Here is a 22,444-nt window from a genome sequence, read left to right as displayed (position 1 = left end):
CAAACAAAAGTTAATCCTTCTAACTTGACTTTTAAAATCAACTAAACACATTTTATATATCTATATGATATGCTAACTTAATGATTTAAAACCTGAAAACACGAAAAACACTGTAAAACCGGATATACGCCGTCGTATTAACACCGCGGGCTGTTTTGGGTTAGTTAATTAAAAACTATGATAAACTTTGATTTAAAAGTTGTTCTTCTGGGAAAATGATTTTTCTTATGAACATGAAACTATATCCAAAAATCATGGTTAAACTCAAAGTGAAAGTATGTTTTTCAAAATGGTCATCTAGACGTCGTTCTTTCGACTGAAATGACTACCTTTACAAAAATGACTTGTAGCCTATATTTCCGACTATAAAATTATACTTTTTCTATTTAGATTCATAAATTTAAGTTCAATATGAAACCATAGCAACTTGAATCACTCAAAATGGATTTAAAACGAAGAAGTTACGGGTAAAACAAGATTGGATAATTTTTCTTGTTGTAGCTACGTGAAAATTGGTAACAAATCTATATTAATCATATCCTAGCTAACTTATATTGTATTATACATGTATTCTAATATATTATGTAATCTTGGAATACCATAGACACGTATGCAAATGTTTTGACATATCATATCGACCTATCTATATATATTATTTGGAACAACCATAGACACTCTATATGCAGTAATATTTGAGTTAGCTATACAGGGTTGAGGTTGATTCCAAAAATATATATACTTTGAGTTGTGATCTAGCCTGAGACATGTATACACTGGGTCGTGGTTTGATTCAAGATAATATATATCAATTTATTTCTGTACATCTAACTCTGGACAACTAGTTGTAGGTTACTAACGAGGATAGCTGACTTAATAAACTTAAAACATTAAAATGTATTAAAAATGTTGTAAATATATTTTGAACATACTTTGATATATATGTACATATTTGATATAGGTTCGTGAATCGACCAGTGGCCAAGTCTTACTTCCCGACGAAGTAAAAATCTGTGAATGTGAGTTATAGTCCCACTTCTAAAATCTAATATTTTTGGGATGAGAATACATGCAGCTTTATAAATGATTTACAAAATAGACACAAGTACATGAAACTACTTTCTATGGTTGAACGATCGAAGATGAATATGCCCCTTTTTACTTGGTAACCTAAGAATTAGTAAACCAGTCTACTAATTGACGCGAATCCTAAAGATAGATCTATTGGGCCCAACAAATCCCATCCGTTGTAGCGGATGCTTTAGTACTTCGAGTTTTTATATCATGTCCGATGGATGTCCCGGAATGATGGGGATATTCTTATATGCATCTTGTTAATGTCGGTTACCAGGCATTCACCATATGAATGATTTTTATCTCTATGTATGGGATGTGTATTGAAATATGAAATCTTGTGGTCTATTATTACGATTTGATAAATATATAGGTTAAACCTATAACTCACCAACATTTTTGTTGACGTTCAAAGCATGTTTATTCTCAGGTGATTATTAAGAGCTTCCGCCGTTGCATGCTAATATATGGACAAGATTTGGAGTCAGCATGCTTGTATAATATTGTTTAAAACTGTATTCGAAATTTACTTTGTTGTAACATATTAATATTGTAAACCAATATGTATTGGTAGTGTGTAAGTGTGATATTTTTAGATTATCATTTTCGATAATCTAGGTGGTGTCCTTTTAACCTTGTCGATAAAATAAAGGTTATGGTTTGTTTTAAAAACGAATGCAGTCTTTGAAAAACGTCTCATATAGATGTCAAAACCTCGCAATGAAATCAATTAATATGGAACATTTATAGTCAATATGAACGGGACATTTCAAGTAATGGTCTCAATCTTAGCCTTATCAACTTCTATTCCTGCTTTTGAAATCTTATGTCCTAAAACTATCCCTTCTTTTACCATGAAGTGACATTTTTCCCAATTCAGAACTAAATTTGACTCTTCACAACGGGTGAGCGTCTTGTCAAGGTTAGAAAGGCACAAATCAAAGGTACTACCAAAAACTGAGAAGTCGTCCATGAAGACTTCCATACAGCGTTCTATCATGTCATGGAATATTGCTACCATGCATCGCTGGAACGTAGCTGGTGCATTGTATAACCCAAAGGGCATGCGTCGATAGGCAAATGTTCCATAAGGATAGGTAAAGATTGTTTTCTCTTGGTCCTTTAAATCGAGTGGGATTTGAAAGTAGCCGGAAAAACCGTCAAGGAAACAGCAGAATTCATTTCCTGATAGACGTTCCAACATTTGATCGATGAAAGGTAATGGAAAATGATCTTTCCGGGTTGCATCATTTAGTTTACGATAGTCTATGCAAACCCTCCAACCGGTGACTTCCCGAGTTGGAATAAGTTCATTATTCTTATTTTGAATTACGGTTGTCCCTCCCTTTTTGGGTACCACTTGAACAGGACTAACCCATGGTGAATCGAAAATAGGATAGATCAGACCGGCATCCAGAAGTTTGATTAATTCTTTCTTGACGACTTCTTGAATCATAGGATTGACCCTTCTTTGCCTCTGAACTGATGGTTAGAGATCGTCTTCCATAAAGATCTTACGAGTGCAATAATTGGGACCGATTCCTTTTATGTCAAAAATCTTCCATGCAATTGCCTTCTTATGTGATTTCAAAACTTGAATCAATTTTGCCTTCTCTTGTGGCGTGAGGTCTTTCGAGATGATTATAGGGAGTTGCGACTCTTCATCTAACAATACATACTCCAGATTGTCGGGTAACTTCTTCAATTCCAATTCTGGAGGCTCCTCGATAGATGGCTTCATTCTTGCTATCTCCTCTCGGTCTAACGAGTCATACTTCTCCTGGAATTCTGATTCTTCGGTAACAGTCACTGATGCTATCTGTTCTTTATTTCTGGAAATTGTCCTTCTTACTGCTTCCTCTTCAGAAACGTCTTCTTTAGTTTCGAAGGTTGGTTCGGGAAACTCCCCACAGTCCTCTTTTGACTGGGGTTCCCGATATACCGGAATAAAATCTATTTCTTCATTCGGTCTTCTCCTTAGTAGAGGTAAAGGAATGCCTTGTCCTAGCGGTGCTATTTGAATAGTCTTGCCAAGAAAGTTACTTTTAGAGAGGGGAGATATGTGTTGACTAAGGTCTATGGCTGAATGGTTGTCGAGATTTCCTTTAGGAGTTGTAAAGAACAGATCCTTAGAAATTTGATCTTGACTACATATAGCCATAATCTCTTCTAGGTATTCGTTGACGAGTTCTTGAAAAGAATCAGAAAGATTGATATCTTCTTCGCGGGGGTGGCTCATGAGTCGATCGACATTAAATATGACTTCCTCACTTCCAACTCTTAGTTTCAATAATTTATTGTGAACATCGATTACGGCCTTGGCAGTATTTAGGAATGGTCTGCCAAGTATGAGTGGGACCTTCGTGTCTTCCTCAATATCCATAATGACAAAATCGACGGGAAATGCGAACTTATCCACTCTGACTAGGACATCTTCAGCTATTCCTCGAGGAATCTTAACTGATCTGTTCGCGAGTTGGATAGTCATTCTGGTAGGCCTTAAGTCATTTAATCCTAACTTTTTGAATAACGAATAGGGCATTAGGTTTACACTGGCTCCTAAGTCTGCTAACACATTGCTAATTTGGACATCTTGCAGGTAGCAAGGTACCGTAAATCTTCCTGTATCTCCTAACTCAGGGGGAATTCCATGTTGTAACACTAATGAGCATTCTTCACTTAAGGGCAAGCTAACTATCTCTCTTAATCTCTCTTTGTTTGAAAGTAATTCTTTGAAAAATTTAGCGCAGTTTGGCATTTCTACTAAAGCATCTACTAGTCGCACATTCAAATGTAAATTCTTAATAATATTCCAATACTTAGCGAATTGCGCTTCTTGTTTTTCCTTCCTAAGCCTACCCGGGAAAGGTATGCGGGTGCGCAGAATAATTTCCGTAGCCTTAGGAGAGATAGGTTCCAGTGGATTGACAACTGGGTCAATTGACACAGGTTCCTTATCGGAAAAATTTTGTATGGGTATATTAACAGTTGTTTCCTTCCCTCCTCTAGTAATTACTAGGGCATCAAACTCACTACTCTCTAATTCAGCTTTAGCGGTTAACCATTTAAGTGTAAGCTGAAAATTAGTGATGAACTCTTCAAAAGTCTTTATCAAGGTTTATTGTGTACTGCTTTTTCATAAATTCAACTAAAGCTTCTTTAGAGAGGGTAGCAGGTTTGTGCAACGGGAGGAGTATATTAAAATCCAAACTATTCTGCTGTTTATATGCCCATCTAGGGTAAGGATACCTTAGATTGGTTCTAGTAGCATCGGTACTTTTAGGATTTGATAAACCTTGAAGAGTGAGGGTGAGTCTTGTAACCTGGTTTCCAGCATTTGTACCGTATGAGCGAAGACGTCATCCTTCTCAGCAGCTTCATTGTTCCAATCCTCCTGCTGTGCAGCTATTGTGTCTAAGAGATCTCATGCTTCGTCTGCTGTTCGTGACATGAAATTACCTTGCGAGGCCATGTCTAGGAGAGACTTATCATCCTTGGTCAAACCATTGTAAAACGTGCAGATTATGTCTGCCCGACTTAACGAGTGATTCGGACATCTTTTAAGCATCACTTTTACTCTATTCCATGCTAAACACAATGACTCGTTTTCTTTTTGAAAAAAGTTGGCGATATCATTTCTTAAACAGGTTTGCAGGGAAGGTGGATAAAATTTGTTCAAAAAATTAGTGGTTAATTCTTCCCATGAGTGTATTGAATTCGGGTTAAGACCATCAACCCATGCTAAAGCGTGTGAAGACAGAGAATATTGGAAAAGATGAAGTTTCAAAAGGTTTTTCTCGTTTTCTTCCTTCTTAAAAGAGTCAAACAGACTGATAAATTTGTTTAGGTGAAAGTTTGGATCGTCAGTCGGAAATCTTTGAAATTTACAGATCATACTGACTAGTTTAATCATGTGTGAACCGATTTCAGGAATTCCTCGATTCCTAAGGTGATTGGTCCTCCTCTTTCTTCTAAGCATGACTTATGCATAGAAGTAAGGGTGTTTTGTTGTTCCATTTTTATGATTTTCTGTTTTAAAAAGACTTAAAAGTAACTTTTAGAAAATATTAATTTACTAAAAGGATCGATAATTAAAAAAAAAACAATTATTTTTGAAATTCGGTCGCTAACCAGATCGAATATCTTAACTTATAGGACTTCTCACAGATTACTTGTATCTAGGTGGCCAGGCCGACTACGGAGAGGCAGGATCCTTTTGGTTCCAATATAATTGGAGACTGTTCGGAAAATCCAACAACCAAGTCCGTGTATAATTGTCTTTCTTAGACACCACCAAACAATACTTTGTCTGTTTAAAGTCTTTCTCGATCAAAATATTTGATCCCCGGCAGCGGCGCCAGAAACTTGTCTCCCTCTTGATAAGACCGAAACGGACGGTTTTATTTCGCGCAATGTCGTTAGGTCGCGGCACGTCAGGGCCGGCCACCAAGAGGAGAGACACTTGTTTTTAAATTTATATTTAGCAGGGCCTAAATCGTACTACTCCTTATTATGAGTAAGGGAAGTATGACCTAGAGTCGTATTTTTAAGATATAAGTAGAATCGAACCTATATCTAAATCTTAAGATAATTATAAAGTGCAGGAGTAGTTGGTGATTACATAATTTTGAGTTTTCTAGATTAAAGTAAAGTAAAGTAAATACGATAAAATTTGTAATTCAGATAAGGCTAAAACAAGTGCATGCTATGATTTCATCAGTTACTTTGCCTGGTATTATGGAATGCTGGCTCATGGATAGGCAGTGACCCTGTATTTACTACACTAGTCCTAAACGCCCCTGTCATAAGACATGTCACTGGGTAATGCGCTAGGCTTGAAGATTCTGAATAGACAGCAACGTCCCTTACCCCCGACACCCGTGAAGTCTGACTACAGGCATACACGTTCAGACGGCTCATCCAATTAAGCGACTCGGTTGGGTGACGTATTAACATTCCGAAATTGTCTAAACTTTCTTAAGTATAATAGAATACATGGTTTTCCATATCCGAGAGACGTGATGGGTCACAATGATTTCGTTAATGATTGGTTTAGAAGATAGTTAGGCCCTTAAAAGAGTTTAACCATAAAGAACACCATGGCCAAGTCAAGCTGACTTCCAGAAAATGTTCGGTTATCCTAAAGGTCCAATCCTTTATGTGTTCGAACAAACAGTTCCTTAATTAACTAAAAATCCCTTAAGCGAGGTGCAATGCTTGAGACCACGTTATGGTGAAGTGTACTAGTCAACACTAACCGTGTTCCATGGCCTTACTTAGCAGAGGTACAGCTTACAACAACCGTTGTGCTTCAGCGTGCACGTACGAAGTTTATATGCATGGTGACTACACTAGCATGGTCTAGGACCGACAATGTACTAAGGGTCTAGTCAGATGTTTCACTACGAAAGAGTCCTCAGTCGGAATCCAAAGCTCGGTGGACTTACTACAAGCGGTGTCCCTTAGTCAAACTCACGTTGTATCCAATAGACTTCTCTTACCAAAGGGTGACACAGATAGTGTACTCTGAATCGGGGTTCGCGACTTCCCAATAACAGAGCTAATAACTACGTTCTATTAGTTGGAAAAGTGATTGAGTTCAAAGCATAATCGGAAAGCATTTTGACAACATACACAAGCCATAATATAATTTCGGCATTATAACTGATTACATCATAACATACACTAAAGATAACTACTCGCTAATCATGACAACAATTTCGCAAAGCATAATAATGGAAGACATTATAAAAAGACAAGGGATAGAATTACCAGTAGATTAAACGAGTTCTGAATACAAAAGTGACAACTTCAAGACTCCAGACCGCTCCTAATACAATCTTCGACGTTCTTCTCCGGGTACTAGGTTTCCCGCACGGAGTCGAAGACCTTGAAAGTATGACTAATATTGTGCAAGAGAGAGAAAGAAGTGAATTGAAGTGTGTGTTGAAAATGAATGACAAGTGCCCTTTAAATAAGCTTGATTTTTGCCTGCAAATGGCTGGCAGGCCATTTGGCAGCCCGTTTGGCAGGCCGTTTGGCTAACCCGTTTGCTGAGGCAGGCCGTTTGCTTGGCCCATTTGCTGAAGCCGTATGGCAGGCCGTGTCTGAGCCTGGAAAGCCGTTTGGCAGCCCGTTTGGCAGGCCGTTTGGCTTGCCAGGTCAGCCTGATTTTCTGGATCGTAACTTGTTTTCTTGTCTTTCACCGTTTTCGCTCTAGATTCTTCGTTTTAGCTCCGTTTTACTTGATTCTTCTTGCACCGCCTTTGTAATTACTTAATCTACAAAATCAACCGACAAAGCAATTTTTTTGCGATAAAGTTTGGAACTTTATGGTTTTTAGGGCTCAATATTGGGGGTAAAAACGTGACTTTTTGCCCGAACTACATCTGAGAGTATGACTAATATTGTAGAGTCATACTTTATGGTTTTTACTACCCTCATGATATTGCCAAATTGGACGGTTTTATTTTGTGCGGAATCGTTAGGCCGCGACACGTCAGAATTAGCTACCACGAGGGCGTAACGGTTTTATTATTTATATTTAGCTGGGGTTCCTAGCTATAACTCACCTACTTGTCTCCCTTTTAACGAGTAAGTGGTAAATATAACTCAGGTTCGTATTTTTGTATGTTTGCTCAATAATGTGGGACAAAAGTGCCTATACAGTTAACTCTAGTGACAAGAGGTGATAGATTAAGATTAACTACATAAAATAGTAATTTAACTTATAAAGATAAAGATAGATAGGTATGGAGAATAGAATTCTGAAGGAGAAATATCACAAGAGTTTGATTTCCTAGGATAAACACTAAACCTCGATCAACTGGGTTATGGACCTAACTGATTTGTCACTAAGAGTTTAGGCCTTGAAGATTCTGGCTAAGACGGATATCCCTACTCCCAACGTTAACCTAAAAGGGTTTCAACGACCTTATGGATAGAATCCTAGGTACATGAACAAAGTGGTATACCCAATAAAGGAAAGTCTCAGCTTTTCTTAATCCTAGTTGGTATAACTAAAGCAATATTCCACCACTTAGTACTACGCTATGCCTTAACATTAACAGATATGCAATCTTAGATATTCTAAGGTACTGCTAATTGGATTAGAGGTCTCTCCTTTGCGATCACTTATTCAACCCCGGATCATCTTACAACATCTCAAGAACATTGCTTCTGATGCGAATCATGCTTCTAAGTAGACAAGTGTTCTCTGAACTCTATATTTTCTACTCTAATCACAACCTAAATGGGCAGCTCTTCTTTGACGAATAATTGATTATCCGTACGTAGGTACTATATCCCTATTGTGACGTTAAGCACACATAATTACTTACTCGTATCCTAGGGTTGATCAGGTCCTAATACTAGGTTATAGCCACGTGAATAAGCGGAAAGGGTGATTCGTAAATTAAACTTCTAGACCGTCAAGGTTTCAGCATAACAATAGCATAAGTTTCAGATAACGTATTCAACATAAAATAAACATTTGTAACAGATAGATAGTCATGCAGGATGAAAGCAACTTAAGATAACATTATTAAATTAAGGAAAGCATTCACCGTTTACAGACGAGATCCGGACCATTACAAGTGCTGACATCCTCTAGACCGCTCCTATTACAATCTTCGGCGTTCGCCTCCGGGTACTTAATTTCCCGCTCGGAGGTGAGAAGGCCTTGAAAGCTCTAGTGAAAGAAAGTGTATTGTAGTGAGAGAGTGAAGAGAAGTGTGTTGAAATTGGATGAAAAAAGCCCTTTAAATAGACTTGAATTTTGCCTGCAAACGGCTGGCATACCGTTTGGCAACCCATTTGGCAGGCCGTTTGCCAGGCCTGCCCGTTTGCTTGGCTCGTTTGATCTGGGCATTTGGCAGGCCGTTTGCCATACTGGCAGGCCGTTTAGCCACCCATTTGGCAAGCCGTTTGGCTTGCTGAATCCTTGGATCGTAACTTGATTTATTGTCTTTCACCGTTTTCGCTCTAGAATCTTCGTTTTAGCTCCGATTTTCTTGATTCTTCTTGCATCGTCTTCGTAATTACTTTACCTACAAATCTAACAGAAAAAGAGATAATTTTGCCAACAAAGCCTTGAACTTTATGCTTTTAGGACTCAATATGGGGGGTAAAAACATGACTTTTTAGCCGATATCAAATATCTCACACTTAGACTTAGCAAGCAAACCTTCAAACTTCAGACACCGAGGACTTTTATTCGTAGAGATCAAGTGATTTTTGTTTCTCAAGACGGAGGAGCAAAAACTTGTGTAACACCCCGTTTTCCCCGTACATGACTTATAGGTGTAAAGTGTGAGTACAACTAGTTTACGGATGGTTCAAAGCGTACTCGCATGTTGAAGTTAGTACGCGAGAAAAATGAATCAGGGAAAGCAGAGTGTCACGGCGCGACAAATGGAGCCGCGGCGCGGCGTTTCGAAAGAATACAGATCAGAAGCTTGATATAAAATGATCCCAGACCTAGTTATAAGTCGTGGCACGACGAATTAGGCCGCGGCGCGGCATACAGTGCGAACTGGCACCGGATTCTTGTAATTTTAAATGAAGTTCAAGGGCAATTTGGTCATTTCACGTTTGAGCCAGATTTGAGGCTTTAACCTCATCCACTCATTCATTTTCTTTATTTTCTTTTTCCCTTTCTTTCCTATTTTCCTCTCAAAACTTAAAATCCTCAAGTGATTCAAGTGAGATTTTGGAAAGGAAGAAGCGGGTTTTGATCTTTGGCGTAGTTGACTAGGTTGTTCTCCTCGTTCTTAGCTACACGGTGATACTAGTGGTAAGCTCTAACTCTGAATTTCATTTTCGTGTTCATCATTCAAATTTGGAGCTTTTGGTTTGTATGTTCGTAAATGGAACTCATTTAGTTGTTAATTGAAGATTAACACCAAGATTTGGGTTTGTTGTTGGTATTGGCGGGTTTTGGGTTTGGTGTGCAAGTTTATGCTTGTAAGGCTTGCAAAGAGTGAATAATCACTAGTATTAGTGATTATTGATGTTTTGGAGACCATTAGGGTTCCTTGGTTGACTAAGTTTGACCGAGAGTCAAAATTAGGGTTTGGTGATGATTTTGACCCAATTGTTGATTTAATAAGGTTAATAAACTCAAAATGGATTAAGTTGAAGTATAAACCCGAGTCAAATATGTTTTAGTGTTAAAACTTGGGAATGGTGAGATATTGGCTTTTAAGGGTCAAAATGGGCGATTTTGAGAACGATAAGTGTTTAACACTTGTGTTCGGGTTTAATTGGCATATTAGTACCATTTTCACTCGTGTTAGTGATTATTGGTTAGTTTGGGCACGGTTTGTGCTTGGAAGTGCAATTGGGTCGAAATTGCACTAAGTGTCAAATTGGGTTGGTTTGTAAATCCATCCTAATTGTGTTGTGGTATTTATGATTATGGAATAGGTACTTTCCATTGGCGAGTTGCGGATTTATTTGGAAGCAATTCTTCAAGGCGACAAGGTGAGTGTTAATATCCTATATGCATATGTATGTGTAGGATGGGTGCGGGTCGGGTGAAGTGGTTCTCGGTTATAGAGCTCACTTCACATATAGGTGGATTTGATGGACTTGTGTATAGGTCCAATTGGCAGGTTTGTGCGTATTGGTTGACCACCTTTAGCGAGGTACACGCTTGTGTGTACGTTATCACACGTGGTTGTGATTTGGATGTTATAACCCCAATGGCGAAGGGTTGATATTGTTGTGAAGTGGATGACCCCGATGTGGTGGATTTTATAATCCCGTGACCGTGGGTTTTGATGTTGAGAAGTGAATCACGTGTAGTTCAGATTCACGATGACTCGTGTAGTTCGGTCATCTTATTAAGGTAGTAATCTCGTGTGGTTTCGGATTACTAAGGCTCGTGTAGTTCGACCAACCTCGATGTTGCGAAGATAGTAATCTCGTGTGGTTTCGGATTACTAAGGCTCGTGTAGTTCGGCCAATCTTCTTTTTGGTGTTTGGTATTCGGTAATGGGTTAAGGGGTTAACCTTATTCATTTTATATTGTTATATATTAATGTAATGTTGTGTTGTAGCTAACCCTCCGGGTGTAGCTTATTGGCGTTGTTCACATCGTCGTTGGTGAACTTATACTTTGTTGATATCTTTAGCTTGTTGCTTAGAGATCGTACGGTATGCTTAGTGTAGTTGCCTTATACATGGATGCTTCGGTATGCGGTATTTGATATTTTGTGTGGCGTGTCCATTTTATACATATATATGTATGTAGTATATTATCATTCACTAAGTGTTAGCTTACCCTCTCGTTGTTGATATTTTTATAGGTTCGCATGCTTGGCGGCTCGGGTAAGCTTGGGGATTAGAGATCTTGGCTAGGTTGCTAAGAAGATCTTGCTTTTGTATTCGATTAGGATTTGGGTAGCATAGTCCCAAATCACCATGCTCGGTTTTGGTTGAAAACTAAACTAGTCGGGTCGTGTATGTCCGTTTGGACAATTAATCAATGTATTAAATGTTTTAAGGTTTATTAAACCTTCTATGGCATTAAAGATGTTTATGGAAACACAATTGGGACCTAAAGTATTATTTAACGCGTATTAAAAGGAAAAAATTTTATGGGCCGGTTTTAATACGGGTTGGGTCGTTACAAGTGGTATCAGAGCATGGTCTAAGGGATTTAGGCGACTTGAGATAGGTGCCTATACTTAGACTTTTGTGTGTGCTTATTTGTTGCGGGACTTGTAGGTGAACGGGTCGGAACGGGTTATAGTTAGTGCCTTGTCTGTAGGTGGACTAACTAGGATTTTTGGCTTGTGTTGTGATGCTATTCCCTTGCGTATGTTTATATCGCGTGGAATCGTCGTTGTGTTGGTTATATCATCGAGCGAGGCGGTCGTTGTACTAACGAGTTGAGACGACGTGCGTGCGTAATAAGGACTTGCAAACCTTATTACAGGTGAAAATTGTGTCTAACAAGTGATGTGCGACGAGTGTTTAGCAAGATGGGGGTGGTATTGTGTGTGTGCTTTATACGTTCGTGATCTAATCGCTTTTGCATTCCTTAGAATGGCGATGGGAAACGAGATCGAGACGAACGATTTGGAGTTTAACGCTAGAGTTGCGGCCGCCGTTGCGGAGCAAATGAGCGCATTTCGAGAAGAAATGGTTAGGAAGTATTCCGAACTTCAAGGTAGTGGTGAGATGGAGCGTTGTCTTAAAAGCTTCATGAGGACTAAACCCCCGATGTACGACGGAGAACCGGATCCTTTGATAAGCACGACTTGGATCTCGGATGTCGAAGGGTGTTTTCGTACTATTGAATGCCCTCCCGAGAAGAGGACAAGACTCGCTACTAGTTTGTTACAGGGTAGGGCAAAGGATTGGTTGGATGGTAAGATTGATCTTGTCGGTGGTGAACCGTTTATGGCGTTATCGTGGGACGGGTTTAAGAAAGAATTCTTCGAGGAGTTCTGGACTTCAGCCGATTTGTCAGAAATGCGTAATGAGTTGCGAAATTTGCAACAGGGTTCTATGGATTTGAATACTCTCAAGACGACCTTTATGGCGAAGGCTCGTTTTTGCCCGGAGTATTTGGGGAATGATAATTTGTTGATGCAAGATTTTATCGAACCTTGAATGATGACTTGAAGAATAAGATCAGCCGGGGTCACGCGAAATCGTTTGCGGAATTATTCGCCGTGGCTAGAGGTTTCGAGTCATATACCCGATCAAAGATTGGTGAACCTTCAAGTGAGAGAAGGGTTGTTTCGTATGGTGCTCTGAGTAAGAGGACTAAGGGTCCGAGTGTGAGCACGGGTGGTACACGGATGGGTATACCGGATTCTAGTGCATCTAGATGTTACAATTGTGGCATGAGGGGTCACAAGTCTTGGGAATGTTCGGTACCAAAGGGTGATGGTATGGTGTGTTTCAATTGTCAAGAAGAAGGACATCGTAAGTCGGAATGTCCCAAGTTAGCGAGGACGGGTGCGGCAAGGAGACGTTAAGGTACGTTTCGTTTTAATAAATATGTCCTTTGATTATTTATTAAGTGCCGTTGAATTTGAGTTTGTAAAATGCCTTGTGTTGTGCATATTGTTGTTATGGGTGACGTTCCTAAAGGAAGTACCCTATGGTGATGTTTTGATTAATGGGCGAAGGGCGTAAGACTTGGTGCAACCAAGCATTCCTTAGTATTTGGAAATGTTTCTACCAAGCCATGGAAATGGGTTTTTGTGTTCGATTGTTAAGCGCGTGTTCGCTATAGTGTGGAAGTTGATGAACCATGAGGTTCGTCGGGTGGTTGGAACCCTTGAGATCGAGTGTTTTGAATCTCGATGTATGTTGGTAATGGAGTTTATATGACGTGACATTAGGTGCCTCTTTTATACCTACTGGCGTGGTGTTCAACTCCGATTGTGTTGCGGTTACATTGTACTTAGGGTACCGAAGTGAAACCCTTAGGTACATGAGTGATCGGGTGAGATTTGACAAACTAAAGCAATTGGATGATTGCGAGAGTAGAGTGGTGTAATTTGCGGTACACTTTTCGTTTGAAGTGTTTAAGGATTGGTTGAAATCCTTCGTATGCTCAAGGTTGGAGCAAGAGATGGTGATGGGTCGTGTGAACCCAATTGTTGGTAAAGTCTACCTTTGGTAGCATTGTACGGTTGTACGAGTTGTGGATATGGGACGTAGTTCCAAGTGGGGGAGTTACACTCCCGCACGAGGAAGTTTTAGTGTGAGATTTCTGATGAGGCTTTTGGTAGATCCGGAAAATGTTGTCGAGATCTGGTTTTGGTCGATTTGTGGTAGATTACAATTTCGAATAAATTGTACTTATGGTTTGGATTTGAATTATCACCGAGGTGGTAATGTGGTAAATCTCGTTGAGAGATAATGGACGTGTTTTGTGAGCAAGGTGAAATGCTTCGGTTAAGGGAGGTGTGTGTCGGATTCTCTTCTAGAGAATTATTGTTTTGTGCCTATGTTTAATATAGGTGGTTCTTGCTCAAGTGTGTGAATGGTTAGTGGTATCCGTTAGGATTCACTATGGCGTAGCAGAGCGCGATGTTACGCTACTCGTCGTTCGAGGCCAAAAGGGCGTTGATTGATGAAGCATGACTTTCGAAGTCCGCTGACTTCATCATGGTATTGGTGATTGATGAAGCATGACCTTTAGGGTCCGCTGACTTCATCATGGGAGTATGCGATTGGTAGAGCATGACCTTCGGGGTCCGCTGACTTCATCATGAGCGAGGTGTTATATCGGTGAAGCATGACCGTTGACGGGGTCCGCTGACTTCATCCGGTGTTGAGATTGGTGAAGCATGATCTTCGGGTCCGCTGACTTCATCATGGTAGTGGATCACGTGTGGTTTCGGATTCACGATGACGCGTGTGGTTTCGGTCATCTTATTGTGGAAGTGAATCTCGTGTAGTTCGGATTCATAAATGACTCGTGTGGTTTCGGTCATTGTATCGAGGAGTGAGTCTCGTGTAGTTCGGATTCACAAATGACTCGTGCAGTTCGGTCATTCCTCCGGGATAGTGACTCTCGTGTAGTTCGGATTCACTAAGACGCGTGTAATTCGGCCAATCCCGATTGTTGTTGTGGTGAAGGTAGTGAGTCGCGTGTAGTTCGGATTCACTAAGGCGCGTGTGTTTTCGGCCAGCCTTCGGGTTGTGTGATCTATTGGTTGTTTTATACACCAATGGTGGGGTTGTAAGGACCATGTCGTGTGATCTATTGGTTGTTTTATACACCAATGGTGGGGTCGTAAGGACCATGTCGTGTGATCTATTGGTTGTTTGATACACCAATGGTAGGGTCGTATGGACCATGTTGTGGGAACTATCAGTTGTTTATACGTCGATGGTGGGGTCGTGAGGACCATGTTGTATGATTTGTGATGCGATAGCCGTGTTTCGCTCACATGTTGCTACGGGTGTGACGATAGTCGATTTTGTACACCTTGGGATTAACGTTACCATAGCCGTTTTGGGCGTTATCGGTCTTAACCATTTGTTATGATGTTACGGTAGTTGCGTATTGGTCGTATTGCGCACTACAAGGGATGTATAGTGATTGGTGTTATCCGTAAGGATTTGTTTGGTTCGGTCTTCATCGCTTCGGGTTGTTGACCTTAGGTTGAGACTTGGTTGTTTTTAGCATCATACTCGGTAAGCGTATGCTAAGGAATTGATATCTCGATACGAGATTGGTTGAGTTTTCCCGATGTGAGGGATTGAATTAGTGCTAGTGCTCGGAATTATGGAATTTGATAAATCGCGGGTGACGATTTAGCTGTTAAGGGTAACTCTTTAAGAAGAATTGTCTAAGGGATCGTTGTAGACTTCAGTTGTTGCGTGTATTGTACGTCTCGGGATGCGATCAAGTTTGTAATTTGTCATTGGATTAACCATCGGGTTAGCGAATTTGTGGTAGAAGTCGGTTTGAAATGCATGTTCGACGACCATTGAGTGTGGGTCCGTTTGGGTTCGTGACTAGGATCACGAGGACGTGATCGAATCTAAGTGGGGGAGAGTTGTAACACCCCGTTTTCCCCGTACATGACTTATAGGTGTAAAGTGTGCGTACGACTAGTTTACGGATGGTTCAAAGCGTACTCGCATGTTGAAGTTAGTACGCGAGAAAAATGAATCAGGGAAAGCAGAGTGTCGCGGCGCGAAAAAATGGAGCCGCGGCGCGGCGTTTCGAAAGAATCCAGATCAGAAGCTTGATATAAAATGATCCCAGACCTAGTTATAGGTCGCGACGCGACGAATTAGGCCGCGGCGCGGCATACAGTGCGAACTGGCACCGGATTCTTGTAATTTTAAATGAAGTTCAAGGGCAATTTGGTCATTTCACGTTTGAGCCAGATTTGAGGCTTTAACCTCATCCACTCATTCATTTTCTTTATTTTCTTTTTCCTTTTCTTTCCTATTTTCCTCTCAAAATTTAAAATCCTCAAGTGATTCAAGTGGGATTTTGGAAAGGAAGAAGCGGATTTTGATCTTTGGCGTAGTTGAATAGGTTGTTCTCCTCGTTCTTAGCTACACGGTGATACTAGTGGTAAGCTCTAACTCCGAATTTCATTTTCGTGTTCATCATTCAAATTTGGGGCTTTTGGTTTGTATGTTCGTAAATGGAACTCATTTAGTTGTTAATTGAAGATTAACACCAAGATTTGGGTTTGTTGTTGGAATTGGCGAGTTTTGGGTTTGGTGTGCAAGTTTATGCTTGTAAGGCTTGCAAAGAGTGAATAATCACTAGTATTAGTGATTATTGATGTTTTGGAGACCATAAGGGTTCCTTGGTTGACAAATTTTGACCGAGAGTCAAAATTAGGGTTTGGTGATGATTTTGACCCGATTGTTGATTTAATAAGGTTTATAAACTCAAAATGGATTAAGTTGAAGTATAAACTCGAGTCAAATATGTTTTAGTGTTAAAACTTGGGAATGGTGAGATATTGGCTTTTAAGGGTCAAAATGGGCGATTTTGAGAACGATAAGTGTTTAACACTTGTGTTCGGGTTTAATTGGCATATTAGGACCATTTTCACTCGTGTTAGTGATTATTGGTTAGTTTGGGCACGGTTTGTGCTTGGAAGTGCAATTGGGTCGAAATTGCACTAAGTGTCAAATTGGGTTGGTTTGTAAATCCATCCTAATTGTGTTGTGGTATTTATGATTATGGAATAGGTACTTTCCATTGGCGAGTTGCGGATTTATTTGGAAGCAATTCTTCAAGGCGACAAGGTGAGTGTTAATATCCTATATGCATATGTATGTGTAGGATGGGTGCGGGTCGGGTGAAGTGGTTCTCGGTTATAGAGCTCACTTCACATATAGGTGGATTTGATGGACTTGTGTATAGGTCCAATTGGCACGTTTGTGCGTATTGGTTGACCACCTTTAGCGAGGTACACGCTTGTGTGTACGTTATCACACATGGTTGTGATTTGGATGTTATAACCCCAATGGCGAAGGGTTGATATTGTTGTGAAGTGTATGACCCCAATGTGGTGGATATTATAATCCCGTGACCGTGGGTTTTGATGTTGAGAAGTGAATCACGTGTAGTTCGGATTCACGATGACTCGTGTAGTTCGGTCATCTTATTGAGGTAGTAATCTCGTGTGGTTTCGGATTACTAAGGTTCGTGTAGTTCGACCAACCTCGATGTTGCGAAGATAGTAATCTCGTGTGGTTTCGGATTACTAAGGCTCGTGTAGTTCGGCCAATCTTCTTTTTGGTGTTTGGTATTCGGTAATGGGTTAAGGGGTTAACCTTATTCGTTTTATATTGTTATATATTAATGTAATGTTGTGTTGTAGCTAACCCTCCGGGTGTAGCTTATTGGCGTTGTTCACATCGTCGTTGGTGAACTTATACTTTGTTGATATCTTTAGCTTGTTGCTTAGAGATCTTACGGTATGCTTAGTGTAGTTGCCTTATACATGGATGCTTCGGTATGCGGTATTTGATATTTTGTGTGGCGTGTCCATTTTATACATATATATGTATGTAGTATATTATCATTCACTAAGCGTTAGCTTACCCTCTCGTTGTTGATATTTTTATAGGTTCGCATGCTTGGCGGCTCGGGTAAGCTTGGGGATTAGAGATCTTGGCTAGGTTGCTAAGAAGATCTTGCTTTTGTATTCGATTAGGATTTGGGTAGCGTAGTCCCAAATCACCATGCTCGGTTTTGGTTGGAAACTAAACTAGTCGGGTCGTGTATGTCCGTTTGGACAATTAATCAATGTATTAAATGTTTTAAGATTTATTAAACCTTCTATGGCATTAAAGATGTTTATGGAAACACAATTGGGACCTAAAGTATTATTTAACGCGTATTAAAAGGAAAAATTTTTATGGGCCGGTTTTAATACGGTTTGGGTCGTTACAACTTGGTTTTATTCTTTTTGTAATTCCCAAACCTTTTCCCGCAATCATGAGAGGAGGTTACATAACTGAGGCTATCTCACTCGGGTCACTCATTTCACTAAAGTATTTAGGGTGTCCTATAGTTCTAAGAAATGCAGTCACTCTTAGCCAGTCATGCTTACATTCTTCGTCATAGGCTTGATCAAGACTCAAATCTCCATCACTTATTTGAGATAATTTTCAGTTATCGACTCAGCTTGGATTGTGAAGAGATGGAGATTTGGAAGTTTCTAGGGTGCGAATGGTTTTGATAGATAGGAGTTTCTTTTTGAAAGATCGATTTTAGTGATCCTTTCAGCTTTTTGTCAGGAATTTTACGTTTAGCATCCTTTTTTTTTTACTGCCAGGAGTTTCTTTTCTCGTATCTTTCTTGGTTTTGCTCCCTTTCTCAGAACCTTTATTCATCAACAAAATCTTTCTCTTTTTTTTATATTTTTATTAATTTAACTAAAATTTAAAAGATAAGGACAAAATTAAAATATTTCATTTTATTAATAACTCAAATTACACAGGTTCCACCACTAAGTTCCAGAAATGACGCGGAAAGAAAGACAAGTTTAAAGCTTCTTTGACCATCCAGAGTAGATCAGCGGAGTGTACTGAAAATATTTCAAAATCACTTAGTATTTTACACTCGCGCTTTTGTAAATCTCCGATATCGTCCATAAGTTTAACCAAAGCCCTTCTAACTTTTTTAACGTTTGAAATTCCGTCCCTTAGTCTAGTATCTCGATAATTAAGTTCAAAAAGAAGTTTTGACACTGTGTCTTGAAATAAAAGATCTTCCGCGCAGTCAGGATCACCTATAGTAAATTTAAAATTTGTAGATATTTCCCGAATGATCTTCCTTTGCGGGGTTGTAAATGGAAATTTTGACATAGCGAGGGTTTGTACGAGTTCAGAATATATTTCCTTTCTTTTTGTAAAGAAATTCTGATGTATTCTTTCCTCAGTAGAATCCAGAAAAACTTCAATTAATCTTTTGATAAGAAATGAGGCTGGATTAAAGTAAAAGAAATCTCGGTTTCCATATTTTGAAATAGGGTTAGTTTTCTTTCTTACAACCCAAAATTCTAATTCAGAAATCATTGTGGCGACGTAGCGGTTGATATGAATTGGAGAAACTTCCTTATTGATGAAGTGAGGGAGAAAACTGACGAATGATTCTAAATCAAATTTGAAATCAATTTCTGCATCCCGATACTTGACAAAAATATCATCCCCACATTCTTTTAATAGTTTGTGAAGAGAACGAACTTGAGAACACAGCTCTTTTAATAGATTGATTTGAAATGTTGAGAACGGGAAGTCTGAGGAATAGAGGTGCCTAATGAATTCTCTATAAATGTCTAACCTTCTACTAGGATTTAACAGATTTTCAATAAACGGAGCCTTTGTTTTATCAGGGTGTCGATTTGATATTACTCAAATTAGATATATCTTTAGTCACAATATCGAGTCCTATTGATGTTCATTTCGTACGAATACATTGTATTTCTGTTTGTATTTTATATTATTGTAATCTAGTCTAAAATCATTGTAAACTTGAAGAAACATTTAAGAAAATGGATGATACTGCTCAGAGATCGAAACCAAGACCAGAAATCCAAGAACAGTGAGGTGCGCTCAGCGCACCACTCAGGGTGCGCGCATCGCACATTGCCTTATTTTGATTAGAAGATTTCTTGGACGAAACCAAAGTGCGCCAAGCACAGTGCGCACTGCGCACTACTGTGCACTCAGGGCTCCCCTCCGCGCACTTTTGCCAGTAAAGTAGATTTGAACATGCGATGTCGAGCTGTAAAGCAAATCTATAGTAGGTGAACTGTACGCGCAGCGCACTCTCTTTGGTGCGCATGGCGCACCCCACTTTCCAGCTACTGTTCAGTCTATTTAATTCCATGTCCAGCTTCATTTCCAGGGGTACCATTTTCCTTTCTGTGCTGTGAGTAAAACATACGAAACAAAGTAATTCTCGGGCTTATCAAAGTGTATCTATGCACTTAAATCATTGAAGAATCAAGGATCATTCAAGAGCTTCATCCAAGATTACTCCTAAAAAAGGTCAATCTTGTATTACAATGAATTCTATCTTTGTTACTGTTTTGTTTAAGTTTTCAAGCATGATTGTTGGCTAGTCCATTTTATGTTCATCTAGATAAATAACCGAAATGTTGAATGTTAACTATTGATTGATTGTTATTATGCACGATAGTTTGATGTTTGACTACAAGAACCATTCTTGTTAAGTTTAATCCTTTCGATTCAACTAGTTGATATGTTCATTTGATTAAGAAACATCATCTTGTTAAGTTAATATATTGATTTACACCTAGTGACATGTGTTTATCCGTCTTTTACCAAAAGGGATAAGTTGATTTCAAATGGTTAATTTACATAAGAATGTAAGAATGACTCTTGTAGATACTTTGGAATAACTTAATTAGTATGTGTAATTGATTAGGAGAATGGCCAATTCCTTAGAATATGTTATACACACTTTCAACTACCTAGTTCCATTAATTAACATGTGTTAGTGATTTGCCTTATCTAGTGACGTTTATAGGGATCTTATTATATCACTTAGTTAATTACTTGGGTTGGGTGAATTGAGCATTTAACTGGACCAAGGGAATGAACTAAGGTAAACCATTAGTTGATATAGGAGTGGATCATGTACAACAAACCATTGACTTGATCGTTCTTCAAGTCTTCAAACTAGTTGAATTAGTTGATTACAAATAGGAGGTGTTAGATGTCAAGAACATCACTTGCGTCGTGTAATCCCGTTTGAGTGTTTGCACAAGACTACTCTTGGTGAACCAATTAATTAGTTCTCGTGCATAACCAATCAATCCGATCTTAATCCTAAATAAAAATTCAACATTAAGGGTAAAAAGTATAGATTAGCATATTTCCTTAATTTGATACCAAAACTATCTTTTACTTTCATAAACTTAAAATACCAAAAACATTGTCTTTTAATCTTATTCATCACTTGATTCACCCATCGTAAAAGGGCAAACCAAAATATATCGTGTACTTGTAATTCTTTTAGTTAATCATAATTTAGTTTATAATACTAATTTGACTTAGATATTGTCCTTGGAACGATACACGGATTTTACCAATTACTATACTACTACACGATCGGGTACAATGCCCGCTAGTGTGTAGCAATCTTTAATCGGTATTTTTCTATACTATTTCATACAACAATTCATATACCACGTTTGGCACATCAATTTTTTGGCGCCGCTGCCGGGGACAGTTTTGTGTCAAAATAGAATTATTAACTAATTTGTGATTAAGTAGTTTCTTAATTATTTTAAATTATTGATAGTCTTTGATCTTTAAACTTATAGAATCGGTGCGTTTAATAGTTTTGTTAGCTGTGTGTTTTATAGATTTTAGGTTGCATATGCCACATACTCGAAATTGAGATTCTCCGCTACTTACACCACTTACAGAACCAGACAGAAAGCTTGGAAGAATACCAAAAGAAGTACTTGAAGTTTTTGAATCTTCATCAAAACAAGAAAGCTTCTATTTAGAATCATCAAGTACAACCAAGCCACGTTATTTAAAAGGAGAACCCATTGATCCACCAATTTTTGAAATGGCGGATGAAGCACCAAAACCATCGATGGCGACCAAGATGAGGGCCACCCAAACAGGTCAGGGAAGTGCAATTACTCTGCCCACCGGTGACGTAAGGTTTGAAATCAAAGGACCTATTCTCCAGATGATAAACAGAAAATGCCAATTTGGTAGGGGACCAAATGAAGATCCTAATGAGCATATTCGTCTTTTTCAAGAGATATGTCTTATATTCAAGCTTCAAGCGGACACCGATTAAGCCATATTTTTAAGACTTTTCCCTTGGACACTCCATGGGGAAGCACGAAGTTGGTTAGATTCTTTGCCTGAGAGTACAATTGACACTTGGGATGGAATGTTAGAAAATTTTCTAAAAAAAATTCTTTCCGGCTTTTAAGTCCGCGAGACTCCAACAAGAAATTACCCAATTTTGTCAAAAGCCGATGGAAACCTTTTATGAAGCATGGAACCGATTTTCTAAGATGTTAAGAGGTTGTCCAAACCACGGTTTGGATACCTTCCAAAAGGTTCAAATCTTCTACAAGGGTTGTGATGTTGCAACCCGAATTTCCATTGATCAAGCGGCAGGAGGATCACTCATGGACAAAACTGAGCAAGACGCTTATGAGATAATCGAAAAGCAAGCCGAATATTCTCATGAATGGCATCAAGAATGACCCATGACCCGTCATGCTCAAGTCTCAAGCGCCGGAGCTTATGATGACATTGGTTCTCTTAGCGTGAAGATAGATGGCGTTGCTCGAAACATGGAAAAGATCACCAAAGAGATCCATGGTATGAAAGTAGGGTGTGAATACTGTGGTGGTTT

At 39.1% G+C, this 22,444-nt stretch overlaps 1 non-coding gene across 1 annotated transcript; it reads right to left on the bottom strand.

Annotated features, from left to right (window-relative positions):
- Positions 1-22,019: 22,019 nt before the first annotated feature.
- LOC139878963 (small nucleolar RNA R71) lies at positions 22,020-22,126 on the bottom strand. The gene has a single exon (XR_011769822.1). It is a non-coding gene; the product is annotated as a small nucleolar RNA R71 (small nucleolar RNA).
- Positions 22,127-22,444: the final 318 nt, after the last annotated feature.

Source organism: Rutidosis leptorrhynchoides, chromosome 11 (assembly GCF_046630445.1).
Source record: "Rutidosis leptorrhynchoides isolate AG116_Rl617_1_P2 chromosome 11, CSIRO_AGI_Rlap_v1, whole genome shotgun sequence".
Taxonomy (NCBI): domain Eukaryota; kingdom Viridiplantae; phylum Streptophyta; class Magnoliopsida; order Asterales; family Asteraceae; genus Rutidosis; species Rutidosis leptorrhynchoides.
The sequence above is the reverse complement of the archived record's forward strand: the minus strand, read 5'-3'. Positions and strand labels throughout refer to the sequence as shown.